The 16,441-nt window shown below is 39.7% G+C and overlaps 1 protein-coding gene and 1 pseudogene across 2 annotated transcripts in view; both read left to right on the top strand.

The window, feature by feature from the left end:
- The window catches only part of LY96 (lymphocyte antigen 96), a 112,272-nt gene that overhangs the window by 63,042 nt on the left and 32,789 nt on the right, over positions 1 to 16,441 (top strand). The window lies entirely within an intron of this gene.
- On the top strand, positions 77 to 1,429 carry LOC105483573 (small ribosomal subunit protein eS1-like; annotated as a pseudogene).

Here is a 16,441-nt window from a genome sequence, read left to right as displayed (position 1 = left end):
ATATATAGATGGAAAAGACTGTATGCTAGTTATTTATTTATTTTTTGAGACTGGGTCTCCCTTTGTCCCTCTGCATTTGAAGCTCACTAGTGCTAGTTAAAAATTGCATGACCTTGGGCAAGTTATTTAAGCTTTTTTCCTTGGTCCCTATCTGTAAGATGGTTATGATATTCAAAGTGTCAGTCATAAGGTTTTGGTGAAGTTTAAATCAATTGCTGTATGTAGTGCATCCGGGACATTATGTGGCACAAACGCAAGACACACTATGCATAGTAGACAGAATGGTCCCTCAAAGATACCCACATCCTAAACTTGAGTTGTGAATATGTTATGTTACACAGCAAAAGGGACTTTGCAGTTAAAATCAAGGTCATAGGCCTTAAGACATCGATCATCCAGGTGGCACAATCTAATCACATGATCCCTTAGGAGGAGATGACTTTTGCTGGCTGGCAGCAAAAGCGATGGAGCAGAAAGAGAAGTCAGATTCCAAGTATGAGAAGCTTTTACATCAGCACTGCCGGCCCTAAGATGTAGGAGGCCATGTGGCCATCTGCAAGGACTGGCCCCTTTTGGCTCTCTGAGCAGCATGATGGTGATTGGCAAGAATAAGTGCTTTACAAAAAGCAGCAAAAAGGAAGCCAAGAAGAAAGTGGTTGATAACATTTTCTAAGAAGATTGGTACAATGTGAAAGCACCAGCTATGTTCAATGTAAGAAATATTGGTAGAACACTAGTCCCAGGGACACAAGGAACCAACACTCATCTGTTGGCCTCAAGGGTTGTGATATTGAGGTAAGCCTTGCTGAGGTGGAGAATGATGAAGCTGCATTTAGAAAATTCAGACTAATTACTGAGAATGTTCAGGGTAAAATCCACCTGCCCAGCTTTCATGGCATGAATCTTATCCATGACAAAATATGTTCCATGGTAGTTCATGACTGAAGCTCATATTGATGTTCAGGCTACCTGTGGTTACTTGCTTCATTTGTTCTGTGTGACCCAGCAATCGGTTTGCATTACGTTTATGCTCAGCACCAACAGGTCTGACAAATCTGGAAGAAGATGATGGAAATCATGATCCCAGAGGTGCAGACAGATGTCTTAAAAGAGACAATCAATAAATTGATTTTAGACAGCACTACAAAGACATAGAAAGCCTTGCCAGTCTAGTTACCCTGTCCATAAGGTCTTCATTAGAAAAGTAAACATGCTAAAAAAGCCCAAGTTTGAATTGAGAAAACTCAGGGAGCTTCATGGTGAAGGGATCAGTTCTGGAAAAGCTACTGGGGATGAGACAGGTGGGAAAGTTGAACGAGCAGTTATATATGAGCCACCAGTTCAAGAACCTGTTTAATAGTTAGACTTTTCACGATGACAAAAGTCTTGCTTGTTGTGTGTGAGGAGGAGAACTGGAGACAGTCCCCTAGGAGCTAAAGGCAACACTGGCTGGCAGTCAGTGAAGAAACAGGGGCCTGAAGAAGTTTGGAAGTGGATTTTCCCCCTAAGGCTTCCAGAGAAGTGTACGGGCTGGTGGACAACTTGATTTTGTCCTTGTAAGACTCTGAGTGTGGAACTAGTTGAGCTCACTGGATTTCTGACCCATAGAACTGCGAGGTAATGAGTCTGTGTTGTTTTAAGCTGCTAGTTTTGTGGTAACTTGTTATGGCAGCGATAGACAACTAAGTTATTATGTAAGCATTAGCGTTATATAGTAGCATCATCATCACTTCCATTTGCCCCAAGCACAGACTCCTAGCTAACAAAAATGGCAGAGATCAGAAGGAGAGAGTTTGTATGCAGAAAGGCTATCTTGGAAAATACATTGTGTAGTTTCAGCTTCTTGAAGATTAAATCACACTCTTCATACAGACAGTGATTTCACATAGCGCACCTTTCCCCTTGCAACACTAAAGAATTGAACATGCATATCTCCTCAGCAGTCCCCATTTTCTAAGGCTATGTTGGGAAGCTCTCCTACTTTTGATGGCCTCAAAAGAAGCCTGCAGGCTTTTAAAACTTTTGGGATTTCACCATTGATTACTCTGGGGATTATGACACTTTAACACAAATGGCAAACATATAGAGATTACAAAGTTTACAAAATATCATAATGTTTTTATAAATGTTACCTTAACGTGTATTGGATAATCCTTCTCAGAAGGTAACTGGAAGGTCATTTAAATTTGATTATTTTCTCACTTTTAGAAAAAGAATATGCTGACTCCCTTATTCTAAGAAAGCCCTCAGAGGCTCTTCAAACAGAGCAATGTCTCATATAGGTGACTGACATTTCTGAGGAACTCTGGAATAGGCCCAATTTCACTGTCCCCTGCCACACAGAAATCATGGTTGTTTGGGCATATCTTCACACTCCCACTTAGGTTTCTCTCATCCTGCTAAGGCTTTCTTTAGGTCATTGATACGGATCAGTTTTGATTTTAGTGGTCTGAACTCATTAAATGGTTACTGGATGGCCAGGCTCACACGTGCAATTTTACTCTAATAGCTTAATTTCCTTTTACGTTTTATTCTCTGTTAAAGTAATCCAGGGGATGAGGTGTTAGCATAAGTTATGCTTCAGTATAAATATGTGGAATGGAAGGCATAGAAAAGGGCAATGAAGGGGTTGTTTGTTTTTTTCTTGTAAATTTGTTTGAGTTCTTTGTAGGTTCTGGATATTAGCCCTTTGTCAGATGAGTAGATTGCAAAAATTTTCTCCCATTCTGTAGGTTGCCTGTTCACTCTGATGGTAGTTTCTTTTGCTGTGCAGAAGCTCTTTAGTTTAATGAGATCCCATTTGTCAATTTTGGCTTTTGCTGCCGTTGCTTTTGGTGTTTTAGACATGAAGTCTTTGCCCATGCCTATGTCCTGAATGGTACTACCTAGGTTTTCCTCTAGGATTTTTATGGTATTAGGTCTAACATTTAAGTCTCTAATCCATCTTGAATTAATTTTCGTATAAGGAGTAAGGAAAGGATCCAGTTTCAGCTTTCTACTTATGGCTAGCCAATTTTCCCAGCACCATTTATTAAATAGGGAATCCTTTCCCCATTTCTTGTTTCTCTCAGGTTTGTCAAAGATCAGATGGCTGTAGATGTGTGGTATTATTTCTGAGGACTCTGTTCTGTTCCATTGGTCTATATCTCTGTTTTGGTACCAGTACCATGCTGTTTTGGTTACTGTAGCCTTGTAGTATAGTTTGAAGTCAGGTAGCGTGATGCCTCCAGCTTTGTTCTTTTGACTTAGGGTTGTCTTGGAGATGCGGGCTCTTTTTTGGTTCCATATGAACAAACAACCCCATCAAAAAGTGGGCAAAGGATATGAACAGACATTTCTCAAAAGAAGACATTCATACAGCCAACAGACACATGAAAAAATGCTCATCATCACTGGCCATCAGAGAAATGCAAATCAAAACCACAATGAGATACCATCTCACACCAGCTAGAATGGCGATCATTAAAAAGTCAGGAAACAACAGGTGCTGGAGAGGATGTGGAGAAATAGGAACACTTTTACACTGTTGGTGGGATTGTAAACTAGTTCAACTATTATGGAAAACAGTATGGAGATTCCTCAAGGATCTAGAACTAGATGTACCATATGACCCAGCCATCCCATTACTGGGTATATACCCAAAGGATTATAAATTATGCTGCTATAAAGACACATGCACACGTATGTTTATTGCAGCACTATTCACAATAGCAAAGACTTGGAATCAACCCAAATGTCCATCAGTGACAGATTGGATTAAGAAAATGTGGCACATATACACCATGGAATACTATGCAGCCATCAAAAAGGATGAGTTTGCGTCCTTTGTAGGGACATGGATGCAGCTGGAAACCATCATTCTTAGCAAACTATCACAAGAACAGAAAACCAAACACCGCATGTTCTCACTCATAGGTGGGAACTGAACAATGAGATCACTTGGACTCAGGAAGGGGAACATCACACACCGGGGCCTATCATGGGGAGGGGGGAGGGGGGAGGGATTGCATTGGGAGTTATACCTGATGTAAATGACGAGTTGATGGGTGCAGCACACCAACATGGCACAAGTATACATATGTAACAAACCTGCACGTTATGCACATGTACCCTACAACTTAAAGTATAATAATAATAAATAAATTAAAAAAAAAAAAAAAAAAGAAAAGGGCAGTGAACATCTGTAGGGTAGAAAAGGGCTCCAGCTAGAGGTGAAAACATGCATTCACTTTCTGGGATCCAGCCTGCCATGATTACCTTCTTAGGCTGTCATACTTCGTGAGCCTAAGGACAGTTAGTAGTCCTGTTTGAAGAAGATACTTCCCCAGGTCTAGGCTTGAACAAATATGCCTGGGAGACTCCTATGACTCTAGCAAATTAGGTAGATGTTTCAAGAAACACTAGGACAGCCTTTCTTTTGATCCCTTGTAAGAGTGAAAAAAAACCCCAAAAACTAAAATATTACAACACAGATTATGCTGAACACATTCCCATTATCTTCCAGGGTGGTCCATTAAAAAGAATTTCCATTTTATTTGTTTCATGATAGTTTTAATTATATTAAGCTGATCCAGAGGAAACTTCTGGATTATAACTTTGATTTCTACCTTAAGCCTAAACTTTCTGCTACTCATGAACTTCAGTTTTTGAAAATATCATCCATTGCAAAACCTTTATGGAGAAAAATTTAGGTTTACTAGAGAATATATTAGTCAGGGTTCTCCAGAGAAACAGAAGCAAAAGGATACTGATATATCTACACCCATCTATCTATCTAGAAGGACTTTTTTTTTTTTTTTTTTTTGAGACAGAGTCTTGCTTTGTTGCCCAAGCTGGAGTGCAGTGGCGTGATCTCGGCTCAGTGCAAACTCTACCTCCTGGGCTCAAATGATTATCCTGCCTCAGCCTCCAGAGTAGCTGGGATTAAAGGCATGTGCCATGGCGCCTGGCTAATTCTTGTATTTTAAGTAGAGACGGGGTTTCATCATGTTGGCCAGGCTGGTCTTGAACTTCTGACCTCAGGAGATCCACCTGCCTCAGCCTCCCAAAGTGCTGGGATTACAGGTGTGAGCCATCATGCCCGGCTGAAAGAGATTTATTATAAGATATTGGCTTATGCAGTTATACAGAATGAAAAGTCCCACAGTTTGCTGTCTGCAAGATGGAAACCTAGGAAAAGCCAGTGACATAGTTCAAGGTCTGAGAACCAGCAGCGCCAAGGGTTGGGAACTGATGTTTCAGCTCAAGCAGTCAAGCAGAGAGAGGATTAATCCAAACTTCCTCCACCTTCTTGTTCTATTTAGGCCTTCCATGGATTGAATGATGTCCACCCACATTGGGGAAGGCCATCATCTTTACTCAGTCTACCAATTCGAATACTAACCTCTTCTGGAAACACCCTCGTAGACACAACCAGCAATAGTGTTTAATCAGATATTTGGGCATCCTGTGGCCCAGGCAAATTGGTACATAAAATTAACTATCACAAAGGATATGAAAGAAGAGCTGAAGAAATGAAGAAATCTAACATATTTATGGAAGCAAATGCTTGATAGAAAGATATGAATTCTCCATAAATTAAATTATGAATTTAATGCAGTTCTAATCAATATCCCAACATTATTGTGTGGAACTTAACAAACAGATTCTAAGAACTTCTAGCCAAGACATTCTAAAAAAGAAGCAGGAGGTGGGGATTTCTCTATCAGATATAAAGACATTTTTAAAAAGTTATATAAATAAAACTGTACTATTGACACAGAATAGACAATGAGATCTGGGAACAGATGATATTTATAGGAACTTTCCATATACCAGTTGGAAAAGGGTAAATTCAATAAATGGCATTGCCAAAATTCACCTTCCTTATGGAAAAAAAATAAAACGAAATGTCTAATTCACATTTTTTAGTAGTTAAATTTCCAAAAAAGTTAAATTTCCAATGGATTTAAAGACTAAATGTGAAAAGCAAAACTTCAAAACTATTATACAAAAATCTACTTAAAACTATTAGGAGAACAGCTTTATGATCTCAGGGCAAAATATTAGTCATACAAGACACAAACAACAAAAGTATAAAATTAAAAAAAAGATACATTTTGTTACATCAAAAACTTCAAACTTTGCTTGGGCGCAGTGGCTCATGCCTGTCATCCCAGCACTTTGGGAGGCTGAGGCAGGTGGATCTCTTGAGCTCAGGAGTTTGAGACCAGCCTGGGCAACATGGTGAAACCTCGTCTCTACTAAAAATACAAAAATTAGCTGTGCATGGTGGTGTGCACGAGTGGTCCCAGCTACTCAGGGGGCTGAGGTGAGAGGATGGCTTGAGCCCAGGAGGCAGAGGTTGCAGTGAGCAAGGATCATGCCACTGCACTCCGCCCTGGGGGAGAGAGCCAGACCTTGTCTCAAACAACAAGAACAACAACAATGAAAAAACTTCCAACTTTTATTGTCAAAAGAAAAAAACTCCATTAACAAAGATAAAAGTCAAGTGTCTGTCTGAGAGGTGTTTTCAGTTATCATAACAAACAATTGATATCCGGAAAATGTTTCTTAAAATTTTATAAATCAATTAGCAAAGTTACAAAAAATCTAATGGGATAGGCAATAGGCCATTCTTAACCTTCGGGTCTTGGCTTAAAATTCACTGCCTATCGGAACCCTGACTTTCAGTCGGGGTAATTGTATCACAACACTTTTCACTCTGAAATCATTTTTCCTTGTTGAGCAACTAGACAGTAAGCTCCTAGAGAGGAGGGAACAAATCTGGCGTGTTTTTTCTCTCCACTTTTGAGTCTCAGTTTCTTGCACATAATAGGTGCTCGATAAATACATGTTGCAAGACTGATGGAATAAATGAATAAACCTGAGTCCCTCCTTGACCCTTGTGTACTGCACAGGCATAGCCCCGTCTTTGCTGTGCAAATCTAGGGGGTAGATGTTCGAACTCCACAACCAAATTCATTTCAGGTAGTAAGCTGAGGGGTAGTCTGGTCACTCCTTGCCCTCAGGTTTTCTCCTCTAGCTTAGAAGATTATGTTTCCTCAGGAAAGGTAAATTGATCTACTTATTTAACACTTGGGGTAATTCCAGGCCCACATGGTCCTTCCAAACCTCTTTCTGGTAATCCAGTTTTCCAGTTGCCGTGGCAGGTTCTGAGCTTTGTTATTTGCTATCAAAAATACCATCCCTACTCAAGAATGACAAAATGTTGAGCATTTCTATATCTTTGTGTCCTGGAGAATGGACCTCTGTTTGTGTTCAGAGATATAATGCTATGTATTTTTTCTACTGCTTGTAGGATGAAGGCCAAATTCCTTGGCATGCCAAATCAAGCCCTTCAAGGATCTGGCCTGCTCCCTTCTCTAGGCTCCTGTGACAACTGATCGCTGTTATAGACTGAATGTTTGTGTCCCATCCCGGTTTAAAATGTTGAAACCATAACCTCCAATGTGATGGTTTTAGGAGGTGGGGCCTTTGGGAGGTAATTAGGTCTTGAAGGTGGAGCCCTCATGTGAATAGGATTAATGCCACTATAAGAAGAGACTTGTAGAGCTTGTTTCCTCTCTCTCTGCTCCCCAGCACACTGGAATGAAACAAGATGACTGTCTGCTTTGCAGAAAGAGGGCTGTCACCAGACACTAGATGTTCACTTTGATCTTTGACTTCTCAGTCTCTAGAATTGAGAGAAATATGTTTCTTAACAGAAATGAATGTTTGGGGGATGGAGGAAGAAATAAGGAGATGGTCAAAGGGTACAAAGTTTCAGTTAGACAGCAGGAATAAGTGTGTGAGATCTGTTGCACAGTAGGGTGACTATGGTTAATTATATGTATATTTCAAAGTTGCTAAGATAGTAAATTTCTAATGTCTCACCACAAAAAGTGATAAGTCGATTTTTTTTTTTTTTAGAAAAAGAGGATATAGAAAAATGGGCAGCGAAAGTCTATGTTTTATTATTCAGATATTCAGGTAAAACCTTAGTTGTGCATCTTCAACTTTTCTTATATTGTCAAATTGCTCTCCAGAATGGTTGCCCCAATTTATACTAACACCAGCAAACCACAAAAACTCTCATGTTCTACATCTTTGCTAACATTTAATATTGACAGAGCAATTCCTAGGGGAAGAGTAGAGGGAGGGAGAGGATTTTTCTGTATGTATTTTGTGGTTTATTCTTTAAACTTTTGGATTGAAGTACAGTGTACACACAAAAAAGTGCTCCAATCAGACATGTACTTTTTGGTAAATTATTGCAAAATGAGCATGCCCAAGTAACCACTACTCAAGCTAAGAACTGATACTTTTTGCCAATTTTATGGGTAACAAATGATATTTCACTTTGCTTTTAATTTGTTTCCCTGATTAATAGTGAGGCTGAGCTTCCTATTTGACATTCAGATTTACTCTTCTGTAAATTAATAACAGCAGGTAATATTTCTCAGATGGACTGGTGGCCAGGTACTCTTTTAGTATCTTTTATTTTCCTTTAATTTTTATTTTTAGTTCTGGAGTACATGTGCAGGTTTATTATACAGGTAAATGTGTACCATGGTGGTTTGCTGCACCTATGAACCCATTCACCTATGTATTAAGCCCAGCATGCATTAGCTATTTTTCCTAATGCTCTCCCTCCCCCCACCCCAACCCCAGACAGGCCCCAGTGTGTGTTGTTCCCCTCCCTGTGTCCATGTGTTCTCAATGTTCAGCTCCCACTTATAAGTGAGAACATGCGGTCTTTGGTTTTCTGTTCCTGCATTAGTTTGCTGAGGATAATGGCTTCCAGCTTCATCCATGTCTCTGCAAAGGACATGATCTCATTCCTTTTTATGGCTGCATAGTATTCTATGGTGTGTATATACCACATTTTCTTTAACCAGTCTATTGTTGATGGGCATTTGGGTTGATTCCCTGTCTTTTAGTATCTTTAGTTGTATCAACTCAATCCGTATCAACTCAGTCCTCACAGTGGTCCTATGTGGTATGTTGCTAATATCCCTAGTTTACAGATGAGTAAAATGAGGCAGTCACATGACTAGTCACCAGCCATAGTCATATGGTTAGTCAGTGTTGAAGCCAGAATTTGAATTTGGACAGTCTGGCTCAGATCTTGTGCTCTTAGGCACTATGTTATTAATGTACGACTTCCTGCATTAGTTATCTATAATAGCGTAACACATTACCACTAAGCTTAGCAGCTCAAATGCAGCAAAAATTTAACTCATAACTTCTGAGTATCAGAAATCTTGGAGTGTCTCAGCTATGTCATTCTGTATCAAGATCTCTCATAAAATTGAAGTCAAGATGTCAGCTGGGTTATCTGAAGGCTTGACTGGGGCATAGAATCTGCTTCCAAGATGGCTGACTCATATGGCTATTGGCTGAAGGTCTCAGTTCCTTGTCACATGGACCAACCCATAGGGCTGCTTGAGTGTCCTCATGACATAGTGGTGAGCTTATTCCAGTGTAAGTAATTCAAGAGTGAGCAAGGAGGAAGCCATGATCCCTTATATGACTTATTAGAAATCACACATATTATCTTGTTTCCATCTTATTCTACTTGTTAAATTTGTTACTAAATCCAGATCATACTCAAGGAGAGGAGAATTAGCTCTGCTTTTTGAAGGAAATATGGACAGAATTTGTTGACATTTTAAAAACCACCACCTATATATTGATGATCCCCTTGTGTTTTAAAAAAATTTGTCCTGTGGTATTTTTTTGTGTATTCTGGACAATCATTTTTATTGGATATTTGAATTACAAATATTTTCTCCCAGTCTGTGGCAGTCCCACTGAGATTGTGATTGGAACTGCAATAAATTCACATCTGTTCACTTAGAAGGAAACTAATAGCCTTATAACGTTAAGTTTTTCTATACATGATTATATCTATTTATTTAGATCTATGATGCACTTTATACATTTTTATGATTTTCTTCATAAAGATCCTGTACATCTTTTGTAAAATTTGTTCCTAATTATTCTTAAAATTTATATTTTCCAACCTTCTTTGCTATAGTGTAAGAATGTAACAAATACTTGAACATTAAGTTTATGAGCAGCCTCTTTTGCTGTGCTCTTATTAAATTTTTGTCTTGTCAAATTTTGGATTGTCTTGTCAAATATGGACAGTTTAGTTTAATCCGTATATTGCAGCTTAGGGAAAATAAGTATTTACTAAGAGAGATTCTGGCACAAGTGTATAAGGAGCCATTAAAATAATTTATAGTAGCCTTTGTTTCCAGCCAAGAAAAGGCAAAGAAACAAACAAAAACCAAACAACCAAAAAACCAACATAAAAACCAAAACAAGAAACAAAAGGCTGATAATGATGACAATGTCCATTAACAAGAGAATGAATGACTAAATTATGATATAGTCATTCAATGAAAAATTATACAGCAGTGAAAATGAATAAATAAACCTATATATGTAATATAGATTGGATATTTGTCCCCTCCAAATCTCATGTTAAAATGTGATCCCCAGTGTTGGAGGTGGGGCCTAGTGGGAGGTGTTTGAGTCATGGGAGGTGGATTCCTCATAAATGGCTTGGTGTCATCCTCATCCTTAAGAGAGTACCCACTCTATTAGATCCCAAGAGAGCTGATTGTTTATTTTAAAAAATTGTTTATTTATTTTTTCACCAGTCAACTTTAAGATTCAGAGAGCTGGTATTTTAAAAGTATGTGGCATCCCCTCCCCACTTTTACTCCTTCTCTGGCCATGTCATATGTGAGCTCCCCTTCTCCTTCTACCAGTATTGGAAGCTCCCTGAAGCCTTCACCGGAAGCAGATGGTGGTGCCAGGCTTCCTGTACAGCCTGCAGAACTGGGAGCCCAATAAACCTCTTTTCTCCATAAATTACCTAGCCTCTGGTATTCCTTTATAGCAATACAAAATAGACAGATATAATGTATCAATATGGCTAAGTCTCAAAAATGCAAAGAGTGAGAAAAATGTAAATCACAGAAGAATACACATAGTATAACAACACTAATAATATGTTTAAAATATGAAGTAATATTGTACATTGTATGCTCTACATAAGCTGTACATTAGTGTGAAGGATAAGAACTCATTAGGGGTACAGGTTTGGTGAAGAAGTTACTGGGGGTGTAAACCAAAAACAAAATTTGAAGCCCCCAGCTGACTGAATGGACCCCCTGTGGTCCAAGTGAAACCTGAAAAACTGAATTTCCAACCATGATGGGAAGAGAGATCTGACATGCCTCATCATACTCGCTCCCTTTTGGAGTTTAGGCACAACAGACCAGCATTAACCTAAAAATAGAGATCATAAGACTGACAAAACAGACTATCTGTGACAATAAGATACCAAATTCCAACTTGACTCTGGTATAGCATAACATGAGATAGTAAGCCCTGGAGGAAATCAAAATATTTTACACCCAAATATATTTCTTTGGCATATTTTTAAATGGCTCTGCAAAGCTGTCTTTTGTGGGGGAAATTTGCATATGTAGAAAATTTCCTTCCCTTTCTAGTTTTTTTTTTTTTTTTTTGTGAGACAAGGTTTCACTCTGTCGCCCAGACTGGAGTGCAGTGGTGCTATCTTGGCTCACTGCAGCCTCTATCTCCTACGTTCAAGTGATCCTCCTACCTCAGCTTCCCAAGTAGCTGGGATTACAGGTATGCTCTACCATGCCCTGCTAATTTTTTGTAGAGTTGGGGTTTCACCCTGTAGCCCTGGGCTTGAACTCCTGGGCTCAAGCAATCCTCCTGCCTTGGCCTTCCAAAGTGCTGGGATTATGGGCATAAGTCACTATGTCCAGCCCCTTTCTAGGTCTTTTTTGTATCTAGCAAAAATTTAACTAAGAGTCTGACACCTTTTAAGGTCTGAAAAGAGACATTTACCATCCATTTTCTCTGAAGCCTGCCATTTAGAGACTTCATCTATGTAACAAGAACTTTAGCTTCTACAACTGCCCTTATCTTAACTCAAGCATTTCTGCATTTCTTTCTACTGACTTCAACTCCTTTTTTTTTTTTTTTTTTTTTGAGACAGGGTCTTGCTCTGTCACCCAGGTTAAAGCACAGTCACGCAAATACAGCTCACTGCAGCCTTGACGTCCCTGGCTCAAGTGACCCTTCCGCCTCAACCTCTTGAGTAGCTGGGACCATAGGTGCATGCCAACCAGCCAGGCTAATTTTTCTAGAGATGGGGTTTTGCCATTTTGCTCAAGCTTGTCTTGAACTCCTGGGTTCAAGCAGTCCTTCCACCTCAGCCTCCCAAAGTGCTGGGATTACAAGCATAAGCCACTGTGCCCAGCCATGACTTCAACTCTTTAGACAAAGCTTAACTCATAACCAGTTGCTCCTCAGAAAATCTTTGAATCCACCAATGACCTGTAAGATCCCATTTCTAGATGTCTCACCTTTCTGGGCCAAACCAATGTATACCTTACATGTAATGATTTATGTCTTTGCCTGTAAATTCTGTCTCCTGAAAATGTATAAAACCAAGCTATAACCTGATTACTGCAGACACACATTCTCAGGACCTTTTGAGACTGTTTCCCAGGTCTAGTCACTCATATTGACTCAGAATAAACCTCTTTAAATATTTTTACAGAGTTTAGTTCTTTTCATCAACAGGCTTCAGCTGTATTTGCACTGTATTTCTTGTAGGTGTGCACATGAGTTTTGGTTGTATTATTCTTATACCTTATTCTAAGACATCACATAAGGAAAAGAAATAAAAGAGTTTCACAAGTTGTAAAGTATTATGCAAACATGAGTAGTTATTGAAGCACAAAGACTTATCCTGTGGGTTTTGTAGTGAGGTTATTTGAATTCAAATTCTGGTGCTCCCCCACTTATTATGTAAACTTGACCAAGCTCTATAATTTCTCCATGCCTTGGTTTCCTCATCTGTAAATGAAAATTACTAACATTACTTATCCATTGGGACAACTGAGATGATAAAGAAGACAGAGTGTATATAAATCACTTAACCCAGTTAGCATTGAATTACAGTAGCTATTAAGACAATCTTCACAGCTGAGACAGAAACACATTTCTGAGGCATTTAAATTAAAAGGGGAACGTTCTGCCATAGTCTGGTAATGGAGGAATGCTCTTGGAGTTGAATGCAAGCCCCTGAATTATACTGGTGAGTACAGAGGTGAAACTGTTAACATGTTATACGTGGCACACTTTGGACATGCAGGACAATTCAAATGTATCTGGACATTCTATGTCTTTATTTGCTAAATCTGGCAACCTTGTATGTGAGGGAAGAGTACCATCTTAGTCTGGGTTGCTATAACAAAATACCTTAGACTAGATAATTTATAAATAATAGACATTTATTTCTCATAGTTCTGGAGGCTGGGAAGTTCAAGACCAATGCACCAGCAGATTCAGTTTCTGGTGAGGGCTCACTTTTGGCTTCACAGATGGCACCTCTTGCTGTGTCCTCATATGGCAGAAGGGGTAGTGGTAGAAGAGACCAGCAGAATCCCTCCAGTCTTTTTATAAGGACACTAATCCCATTCATAAGGATGGAGTCCTCATGACCTACTCACCTCCTGAAGGCCCCACATCTTAATATTTTTGCACTGAAGATTAAGTTTCAGCATGAATTTTGGAGGGACACAAACACTCAAATCATAGCTGACACCCCAAGCAGAGGACTCACATGTGCAAAGGTGTGGAGACATGATGGATAAAGGTGTCTTTGGGGATTATTAAGGAATTCAGTATGATGGTAGCATAACATGGGTGTGAGGGAAGCAGGTATGCATATGTATTTTGTGGGGGATGGGTGTGGAGAAAAGAAGTATAAAATAAAGCTGAAAAAATAGGTAACATCTAGGCTTAAAGACTTATATTGAGGATTTGTGCTTTAACCTGTCAGCATTGGTGAGACATTGACAGACTGCAGCAGGGAAGAAATAGGAGCAGATTTGTGTTTTTAAAGATTTACCTGGAGGAAGGATGGACCCAAGGCAAGAGACTGGAGGCAGGTGGACCAGCAGCTACAATCTAGTCAAGCTAGGATGAAGGTGTCAACCTAAACAGAGGGAGATTCTCCAAAGATAATATCCAAATATTTATCCAAAGATTTATTTGGGAGTGCTCAGGGTATCTGCAAATGCAGAATGTGTGGGCTTTGGGGATCACATCTGTCCAAAGAGGTTCAGGCAGGGGGAAGCTTTTAAAGGCAAAAGAGAGAAGTATAGGTAATTTGTTTTGAAACAAAGAGAACAATGGTTACAGGGGTTGACACTAGTTCTTTAGTGGAGACAGTGTGTCATGCAAGTGTTCTTGTGCATCCCGCTAGCTGTCCTTGTGACTCATGTAGCAAGCTGCAGTTTGGAAAGTCCTTGGCAAAAGTTTTGGTTACAGGCATATGTGCATAAAGCCCTTCAGAGAGTCTTTGTAATAGTTATTATCATAGGTACATGTGCATGACAGCCTTCCCTTCTTAACCTCCCGGCTTTATTTATTTTTTTGAGACAGAGTCTTGCTCTGTCACTCAGGCTGTAGTGCAGTGGTGCAATTACACCTCACTGTAGCCTGAACCTTCTGGGCTCAAGTGATCCTTCCATCTCAGCCTCCCAAGTAGCTGGGACTGCAGGTGTGTACCACCATGTGTAATTTTTTATTTTTTGTAAAGATGGGGTCTCACTATGTTGCCCACGCTAGTCTCGAGGCTTCAAGTGATCCTCTTGCATTGGAAAGTGCTGGGATTACAGACGTGAGCCACTGCGCCTTCCATGTGTTTTTTGTTGTTGTTGTTGTTAGTTTGACACAGTGACTCCATTTTGATCCTGACAACTTTCACAAAAGCAGAAGTGGGACAAGAGAGGACTACCCAAATTCAACTGATGCTCAGTAGCAGAACTGTCAGAAGTTGACAACCATTTGGATATGGCAAAGGTTGGGGGAGATGGAGGCGTTGAGGTGTATTCTGAGGTTAATGCTGAGTTTTGGAAAAAAAAAAAATCTTTGCAACTGACATCACAATCAAGATATAAAACATACCCGGGCTGGGCGCCGTGACTTACATCTGTAATCTCAGCACTTTGGGAAGCTGAGGCGGGCAGATCACCTGAGGTCAGGAGTTCGAGAACAGCCTGGTCAACGAGGTAAAACCACGTCTCTACTAAAAATACAAAAATTAGCCGGGCATGGTGGCACATGCCTATAATCCCAGCTACTCGGGAGACAGAGGCAGGAGAATTGCTTGAACCCAGGAGGTGGAGGTTGCAGTGAGCCGAGATCATGCCATTGCACTCCAGTCTGGGTGACAAGAGTGAAACTCTGTCTCAAAAAAAAAAAAAAAAAAAAAAAAAAAATAGGACTTTTCCATCATCCCCCAAAGGTTTTCTTGTTGTCTTTCCAGTGAGCATCTGCCAATCCTGGGTCCAAAAATCCAGCAGTCTGTCTTCTGTCTCTGTATATTAGAGTTTCCTTTTCTAGATTTCATATAAATGGAGTCATACAGAATGCACTCTTTCACTCAGCATAATCTTTTGAGATTCATTCATGTTGTATGTATTGGGAGTTTGTTTCTTTTTATTGCTGAGTATTGTTATCTGTTATAAAGATACACAATTCATGGCTGGGCATGGTGGCTCACGCCTGCAATCCCAGCACTTTGGGAGGCCAAGGCGAGTGGATCATGAGGTCATGAGATCAAGACCATCCTGGCTAACATGGTGAAACCCCATCTCTACTAAAAAAAAAAAAATTAGCCAGGCATGGTGGTGGGCACCTATAGTCCCAGCTACTCGGGAGGCTGAGGCAGGAGAATGGCATGAACCCGGGAGCGGAGCTCGTAGTGAGCCGAGATCACACCACTGTATTCCAGCCTGGGCAACAGAGCAAGACTCCATCTCAAAAAAAAAAAAAAAAAAAAAAAAGATACAGTGTTCATTTACCTTTTGACAGACATTTGCGTAGTCTTTGGTTTTAGCTCTTATGAATAAAGCTGCCATGAATACTCATGTACATATCTTTGTGTGAACAAATGATTTCTGAGTAAATACCTAAGAATAGAGCTACTGGGTCATATGGTTAATATATATTTAACTCTGGTAAATTTTCAAAATGGTTTCCAAATTAGTTGTACTTTACTTTCTCACCAGCAGTGTATGATTACTCTACATTCTCTCTAATACTTGATATTGTCAGGGTTTGGTTTTAGTCATTAGTAGGTATGCAGTGGATGGCATTGTGGTTTTAATTCGCAATGATGTTGAGAATTTTTTCATGTCCTTATTGGTCATTCATATGCAATACCTTGTCTTATGAAGGATCTTTTAGAATCTTTTGCCTTTAAACAATTGCTTTTTTTTCTTATTACTGAGTTTTAATAATTCTTTTTGAGACAGTCTCACTCTGTCACTCAGGCTGGAGTGCAGTGGCGCAATATCAGCTCACGCAACCTCCGTCTCCAGGGTTCCAG

This window comes from Macaca nemestrina, chromosome 8, assembly GCF_043159975.1.
Source record: "Macaca nemestrina isolate mMacNem1 chromosome 8, mMacNem.hap1, whole genome shotgun sequence".
In the NCBI taxonomy this organism is placed as follows: Eukaryota; Metazoa; Chordata; class Mammalia; order Primates; family Cercopithecidae; genus Macaca; species Macaca nemestrina.
Note: the sequence above shows the minus strand (reverse complement) of the source record. Positions and strands in the feature narration are given on the sequence as shown.